This window comes from Crinia signifera, chromosome 8, assembly GCF_055691185.1.
Source record: "Crinia signifera chromosome 8, ASM5569118v1, whole genome shotgun sequence".
In the NCBI taxonomy this organism is placed as follows: domain Eukaryota; kingdom Metazoa; phylum Chordata; class Amphibia; order Anura; family Myobatrachidae; genus Crinia; species Crinia signifera.
The window spans coordinates 103106196-103114549 of NC_139224.1; positions in this window are offsets into that span (position 1 = coordinate 103106196).

Genomic DNA, 8354 nt, shown 5'->3' on the forward strand with positions numbered 1-8354 from the left:
AAATCGGACGCCCAGATAACTCACAAGTACCACTAAATTTTTCCAAAAAGGCTACAAAAACAAACAGCTGCAAGAAGAACAAAAAAAGATCGAAAACATGGACAGAAAGGATCTCATAAAATACAAACAGAAACCGATTGAAAACAAAGAATATGAATTAAATTTCATCACACAATATAACAGCCAACATCAAGAAATAAACAAGATATTGAAGAAACACTGGTACATATTAAAATCAGATGAAAACCTAAAAGACATCCTACCAAACGTGCCCAAAATCATTTTCAAAAAAGCTAGAAACTTGAAGCAAGAACTAACGAAGAGTTTCATTTCACCAGAAAAAATTAAAATTCAAAAAAATGAAGGCTTCACACATTGCCTAAACTGTTTGGCCTGCAAAACCACCAGACAAAGACACACGAAATCAAAAAAAAGAATTCAAATCCAATCAAACAAACAAAACCCATCAAATAAAAGACCCAATATCCTGTGAGACCGAAGGCCTTATATACCTATTGGAATGTCCATGTGGGCTCCAATATATCGGCCAAACGAAGAGGAAACTGAAAATAAGGATAAGAGAACATCTGTACAACATCAAAAAAGGATTACAAACACACAGTGTCTCAAATCACTTCCGGGAACACCACAATAAAGATGCATCATTGATCAAATTCATGGGAATCCAAAAAATTAACAAACACTGGAGAGGTGGAGACCATATCGCATCTTTATTACAAAATGAAACACGATGGATCTACCATCTGAAAACCTTACACCCTCAAGGCTTAAATATAGACTTTGACATTAAGAGTTTTTTATAACTAGGAAAAAAATCCTCAGAAATTCTTGCCATGTATATACTTTTTGTTTTTAGTCATTTTGATTTTTATTTTATTTTTATATTTTTTTCATTTTTTATTTATTTTTATTTATTATTCATTATTTTTATTTTACATTTTATTTTATTTTATTATTTTTTATTTTTTTATTTTTATTTTTATTTTTATTTTGTTTATATTTATTTTTCTTTATTCATATATTTATTCTTGTTCGTCTATCTTTTCTCCTTTGTATACAACTTTCAATCTTTGCTTCTACACTTTTATCTACTTACTAAACTTCTTTCATTGCAATACCCATATTTTACATGGAGTGCAACATGTGATTGCCTCCATTTTTATACAACTTCCTGACGCAAGTTCCGTTTTTTACAAAATAAAGTTTTTTGATAAAAAGAAAAAAAAGAAAGAAACCACCCCATAAATAGAGGGTGGAGAACCAGCACAGGTATCCATGACTAAGTGCGCAAGCACGAAACGCGTTGGTGCCAGCAAAGCCAGGAGCGAGAGATACGTCTGCCGGAAGTACAAACGCTGAAGCCGGAAGCCGCCGCACGGGACTCCGAACGTGGAGAGAAAGCCGCATCCCGTCACGGTATCGTAGCTAGGGCTAGTCAGCTGTTCACTGTACTGAAAGACCTCAGAAACACTCGCTAAAAGACTTTGCCACATTCTCAAAAAAGAGCTTAAACATAAAAAGCCGCTGTTTATTCTATTGGTATTGCATACTTACCTTATCTCTCTCCTTTCACTTTAAACTCTCTTTTTACTTGTTGCTAAGTGTTTTTTTCTGTCTGTTTTTTTATTTTTGTTTATTTAATTTTATTTCTTTATTTTTAATTTTATTTATTTTTAATTTTTAATTTTTTAATTTTTTATTTTTTATTTTTATTTATTTCTTTATCCATTCTACCCCAGTTGCTCCCAGCGCTTCGATTCTATTTTTATCCTATTACCATTGTTACCTTATCAGAGCTGCTCCCCCTCAAAAAAGTATTGGCGCACAAATAGCAATTTTTCTTTTTAACTCATGGTGGAGGAGGAGTTCATTTTGCCGCAGGGCTTGATCAGACAGCACCTGCAGGCTAGCAGCAATTGACTGCTGGGTGCCAGCCATGGCCTGCTGGGCCTCAGCAATAGCCTGCAGGCTCCCAGCGATAGCCTGCTGGCTGCTGATCAAACCCTGCAACACCTCCTCGGTCCTACGCACCCGCTCTTATGCCGACTCTCCCTGCTGCTGAATATTGCCAGCAGCTTTCGAGGCATGGGGCCAGCCCCAGAGGTGTGGCTGTGTTCCCACCGCTGGGTCAATTTCTTCTTGAGGCTCGTTTTGAAGTCGTGCCACCTGCAATCAAAGTTTACATATTAATACATGTCACTCCTCCTGTTTGCTGTAGCACCCATTGCAATCTGCAACATAATACAACATGTGCCTCATGACACCAAGCTTACATTATATTAAATGTTAACACCAACCCTTAGAAGATACACTCACACTCACCCTACAATAACTATCAATTCAATGACATGGCAAACATGTCTGTGCCTCCAAGCAACGTGACCGGCCATTGACCAACTCCATCTAATATCTAATGTAAACATTACTGCTCTTGCACTGCTCAAATGTAACACACATGAACTTGCCTCTTCTTAACGTGCTCCGTCTCACAAACTTGTGGAGCCACCGCATTAATCTCCGCCGTTATGTCCTCCCAGATCTTCCATCTCCTTGTGTGTGTCAACTTGTCCTGTGGACACTCGATCCAATCCCGTGCCCGGGGCACCAGGATGGCAAGCTCCTGTGCTTCGAATGCCATGTTTCTAGTTGTTGGTTCCTCTGTTGCCCTATTTCGGCCTCGGCCACGGCCACTACCACTGGCACCGCCACGACCACTGGCACCGCCACTGCCACCGGCACGGCCACGGCCACCTGGCGCTGTACTTGAAGTGCTGGCCAGGCTACTCTGTTGGGAAGCCACCTGCTGTGTTCCCAATGATTCTGCTGAGGCTGAAGATGGGCCAGCTGCAGATTGGCCTGATGTCGATGGCCATCTGGCTGCTCTTCCCCCAATGGCTGGTCTGGGTTGATGGGGACATAGGTGGTGCTGGAGTCCATGCGTGCAAATAGGTCCTGCCACTCCTGCTCTTCCTCAGATAGAGATGCAGACATGTGTGCAACAACATTGCATTTGTCCAACACACCTTTATATACTATTTCTTTAATTGGCGTACATCATCGACACCCTGCGTTCCGTACGGCCGCGTTCCGTACGGCAGCGTCAACCGTGCAGCGCATAGGCCACGCCCCTAGCTGCGGAAAATTATTTGAAAAAAACCTGGCAAACTGAGTAAGTCTGATTTAGTAGGTAAATGCAGATTTGTACACCAATGACCAGGTCAGACATGAAATGTATATGTGAATGTACATCTGTACTGTGCACTTGTTTGGTATGTAGTAGAAATGACAATACCCATTCCATATGTAAATCCAGTCCACCACTTAGGCACAAGTAATCAGTGCTAGCATCAAAATCACATGTGAAAGCTCTCCAAATTCAGCCTTGGTGCTAGCTTCTTTTCATTCCACCTCTCTAGTATGGCCCAGTAGAAGGTAAGTGTACACATGGCAGCATGGCCTAATATTGGGAAAAGGTCTGGCACTATTTGCTATGTTTCTGCTGCATAGCTTTCACTATAAAATAGCTGTTTAGTACCTTGTTGAGTTAGGTGTAAGTGGCTAGTGATGCAGACTATTTCACCTGTTGCTTATACCCATGTTTGGTGAATGTCATAGATTATATATAATGGGTTCCCATCTTATTTTACACTGTCTGTTTAGGAGATAGTAAGTAATGGCATGGTCTGCTAAACTATGCAAAGGTACAGCAAGTGTGGGTTTGCGATGCAATGGGTTAGCCGTCTGTTCGGGCGCATACACGCTGTTACTGTCAAAATGAACAATAAAGTTAATACCAAATATCACTCTGATCAACCAATGACAGGACATGATTGCTTGAATTGTGCCATTGCTAAGATGGCGGCCTATGGGAGAGCAGCCCCATTCTCGCCAGCGGAGCTGAGGACACTGGTCTCCGTTATAGAGACCAGGCTGGGGCGGGCGGGCCCATTTATCACAAACCGCCAGAAGAGGAATGCCTATGCGGTGGCCCGCCGGCGCATATATGCCCGCACACAGGTGCGGCGGACCATCGCTCAGCTGGAGCGGCGGTGGTCAGACCTGAGGCGTCGGCAGCCGGATTTGCTCCAGCAAATCAGGGGCAGTATTGCTAGATGTGAGTGTTTATACATTAAATGTCCATTTGTACCTGATTGCTTACATGACATTATTTAAGCCAATAAGGTCACCAGCTTGATCATGAGTTAAACATGGCATACAATATATGTGTGCTACTTCCTGTTTGACACCCTGTAATGGTCATAAAATATGTTATTGTGGAGGATTAATGTTTGTGATGCTTGCAATGGACCAAATGTCACAGCATACCTGCCATGTTACAGGCTGTGTTTTGTAAAGGGCACTAAGGAGCTGTTTGCCTGTACAATTATCTGTACTTATAACCTTTGCATTTATAGCTTGATAAGGCTTAATACAAATTACCCTTAAATGGCACTTTTTTGTTTTTTTGCCAAACACAGCACGGGATTGAGCAAAACAGGCCCGGGAGGAGGCAGAGGTGGCCCAGGAGGAGCTTTCAGAACGAAGGGCCAAGGAGGAGCTTCCTGAGGAAGGGATGGCGGAGGAGGTGGCAGAGGAAGTTGAGGAGGAGGGGTGGGCTGTGGAGGCGCTGCCAACAGAGGAGGAGGTGCCACAAGAGGATTCCCCTGAGGAAGAGGAAGAGGAGGAGGTTGAGGCCTGTGAGGTCGTCCAGGCCGCCGAAATTGGTATGTATACATAATGATTAATTTTTCCTTTTGTCATCTACTATTTGCTATGTAGCACTGGTGATTCAATTGTATTTTTCAATACTATAAAGTGATAAAACAAACTGGGTAGCAACAGACACACTTAGGGGTTATCAAAACGAAAAGTAAGTTTGAGGTGACTGTGCGCTAGAGTCGGCTGCCTTGTGGGGTGACAGTGATGGAGTGGTAACCCTAGAAACCACAGAAGACATATACAGAAGGAAAGATTATCAGAGACTCCTCCACTGGCGCCGAAAGATACGTCCCTATAGATCAAGGGGCGGTCCTCTTCTCCAAAAACTAGGGAAGGCTATTTGTGAAATACTGTACGCCCCTTTTAGGGTGAAAGGGTTCCTCTTCTCCGAATCTAGAAAGCTCAAACACGGGTCCCCAGGATAGCTGTCACACTGATGTTGGGTTATGGATACTTGCGTCCCTTAAGGCCTCGTTTATGGTGGAGAACTAGGATGGTATCAAAGTTCTCAAAACAGGCTTGAAACTGAGCGGGATTGATCCCGGGATAACCAAAAGTCCACGCTTGGTCCGGGTGCCGGTCTGCAATGCCAAAGGGTCCACAGTCCTTTTAAGGAAGGTCCAAAAGAAACACACTCCAAACGCGTTTTCGATTGCTGCCTGCAATCTTTATCAAAAAACGCGTTTGGGGTGTGTTTCTTTTGGACCTTCCTTAAAAGGACTGTGGACCCTTTGGCATTGCAGACCGGCACCCGGACCGAGCGTGGACTTTTGGTTATCCCGGGATCAATCCCGCTCAGTTTCAAGCCTGTTTTGAGAACTTTGATACCATCCTAGTTCTCCACCATAAACGAGGCCTTAAGGGACGCAAGTATCCATAACCCAACATCAGAGAGACAGCTATCCTGGGGACCCGTGTTTGAGCTTTCTAGATTCAAAGAAGAGGAACCCTTTCACCCTAAAAGGGGTGTACGGTATTTCACAAATAGCCTTCCCTAGTTTTTGGAGAAGAGGACCGCCCCTTGATCTATAGGGACGTGTCTTTCGGCGCCAGTGGAGGAGACTCTGAAAATCTTTCCTTCTGTACACTTAGGGGTTAGATAGGGTGGGCAAACCATCCCTTTTATCCAGGACACATATTAATGATACAGGTTGTGGGGATGGCTTTCAGGTCGATTTTAAGTGTCAATGAACCAGTGTAGTTAATCTGTTTCCAGGAAGAAAGGGATGACGTGCTCATGTAAGGGTTACATGTCCCTGCTGCAAGCGTACAACCTGTAGCCTCATATAGGTGAGTAGAGTTTACAGGTGATTAATTTGACAAAACTAGATTCAGTATGGCATAAATGGAGTATGGACAGGCGTCGCTTAGACTGGAGTAACAAGTGGTCAGTGCCCCTGGGCCCTTCTCTAGCTAACCAACCCCTGCGGTCTGCATGTATGTTTGGCACCATAATTGTGTGTTGATTTTGTCTTAGTAATGATTTTGTGCATGGGAGTGGGTTAGTGCTGCAGCTTCACCTAACTGGCATTATGACAATGATTTATGGAGCAGACCATCATCAGGCAAGCCATGCTTGATTGCACAAATGTACTGAGCATTCCTGAGAGTTGACTAAGTCCCCTGCCACGCTCCATCATATAACAGACACTGAACTTTGTTTGCAGAATTGGGATTGGTGCAGCGCGTGACATGCTTCTCAGAGCTTAGTCATGGGTGGGTTTGGATTCAGAAGGAGCACTATGACTGTGAGGTGTTCTACAGAGTAAAGGGTAGAGGGAAAAAAACAGGCTTTCCATGTAGTATGTATGCATGTATGTATAGATGTATGTGTCATATATATATAGTTATATATGTGTCTATATATATACATATATATATATATATATATATATATATATATATATATATACACACACCTGTCACGGTGCATGTTTAAAATTTAGGTATGACTATGTTAAATGTATGCATGAATATTTATTAATTTTTCCATTTTTATTTTCTCCCCGGTTGAGCCAGCCCAAGCACAAGAGGGTCTCCGTGGGGCCCTCTTACGTATAAGAGGCCACTTGCGGCAGGTGCTGGTGGAATTAGACCGGAGGGGGATCTTTAATTTTTTTGGTTGTTTCCGTTACCAACAATAGTTGCAGTGTAAATAAATTGTTTATTACAGTTCGAAGTTGTCTGTGTGTTTATTTAAAATGGGAAAGTATATGTGTAACTTGTTTAAAATCTTTTAAATAAGCAAAATGTACATACTGTAGATAGATGTATGTTAGGTTCACATGCTGTAAGGGTTAATGTGTGTAATGAATGTAGTAGGAATGTGGTTCAGTCTAGATTAGGATTTAATTGATTGAAATAACAATAATACCTTTTTAATGAGGTTGCCTAACTGCCTAAGTGGGTCATGTGATCGCTGTGTGTACTCAGTAAAAAAGTGTTGTATTTTGCGAAAATACTCCGCATCGGTGCGTACGGCCAGCTTCCCGTCCGTTCTAACGCGGCAAGACCGTGCTTACGCGGTAAGACCGTGCAGAATCTGTGCGTGTCCACCGCACACGCAAGGTTTGTATGTCGTCCGTACACACGCCCTGTTCTAAAAAAGTGTGTCCGTCCGAATGCGGAGGACCCGTGGGCGTTTCTACGGCCGATGTCCGCACGCCACCGCACAGCGTGGCGTGCGGACCGCACCGTAGGAAATCGGGAAAGTACGCACCGATCAGAATAAGGCCCCAGGTTACCAAGGTAACTGTGTAAACATAAACAGACATAAAAAATCGTCAGCACGCAGGCTGACACAGTCAAAGAACATATAATACAGATCTATCAGCAGGGCTATTTTTGTGCAGGCTCTAGCAGAAACTGTGGCCCTTATTCTAGTTCACTCTTTCTGACAAAATATTTCTTAGATGGACAAAACCATGTGCACTGCAGGTGAGGCAGGTGTAAAACCCCACCCAAATCGAATTATCTCTGCACAAGTAACACCTGCCTCACCTGCAGTGCACATGGTTTTGTCCATCTAAGAAATATTTTGTCAGAAAGAGTGAACTAGAATAAGGGCCACAGTTCCTGCTGGAGCCTGCACAAAAATAGCCCTGTCTATCAGTGTCCCATAAAGCTAAACCCAAGAACGAGAAAATATTAAAAGAAAAAGAGAAAAAAGAAAACTGTGTAATATAATGTCGACACATAAGAGTGCATATGCAACACCGATGCAACAGCTGAAAAACAAATTGACTGCATGGCCTTGAAATTTAGGGAAAGGGGCTATGATGATACTTTTCTGCAAGAGGCCAAGATCAAGGCCCTCTCTAAGACTAGGGAATCACTGCTGACCTATAGGGATAAAACAGATAATGGCAAGCGATTCCCGTGGGTTAATCACTTTAATGCTAACAGTGGTAATGTTAAAAAATGTGTTAAGAGATTATGGCCTCTGGTCCAAATGGATCAGACTCTTAACTTAGCTAATACTACGATTATGCCCAGCTACACTCGTGGCAGGAGTGTGAGGGACATAGTCGTTAAAACTGATATCGGCAAATTACAACAGAGCAGCAGTGAATCCTTTTTGAGAGCTAAACCAGGGTGTTTCAAATGCCTGAATT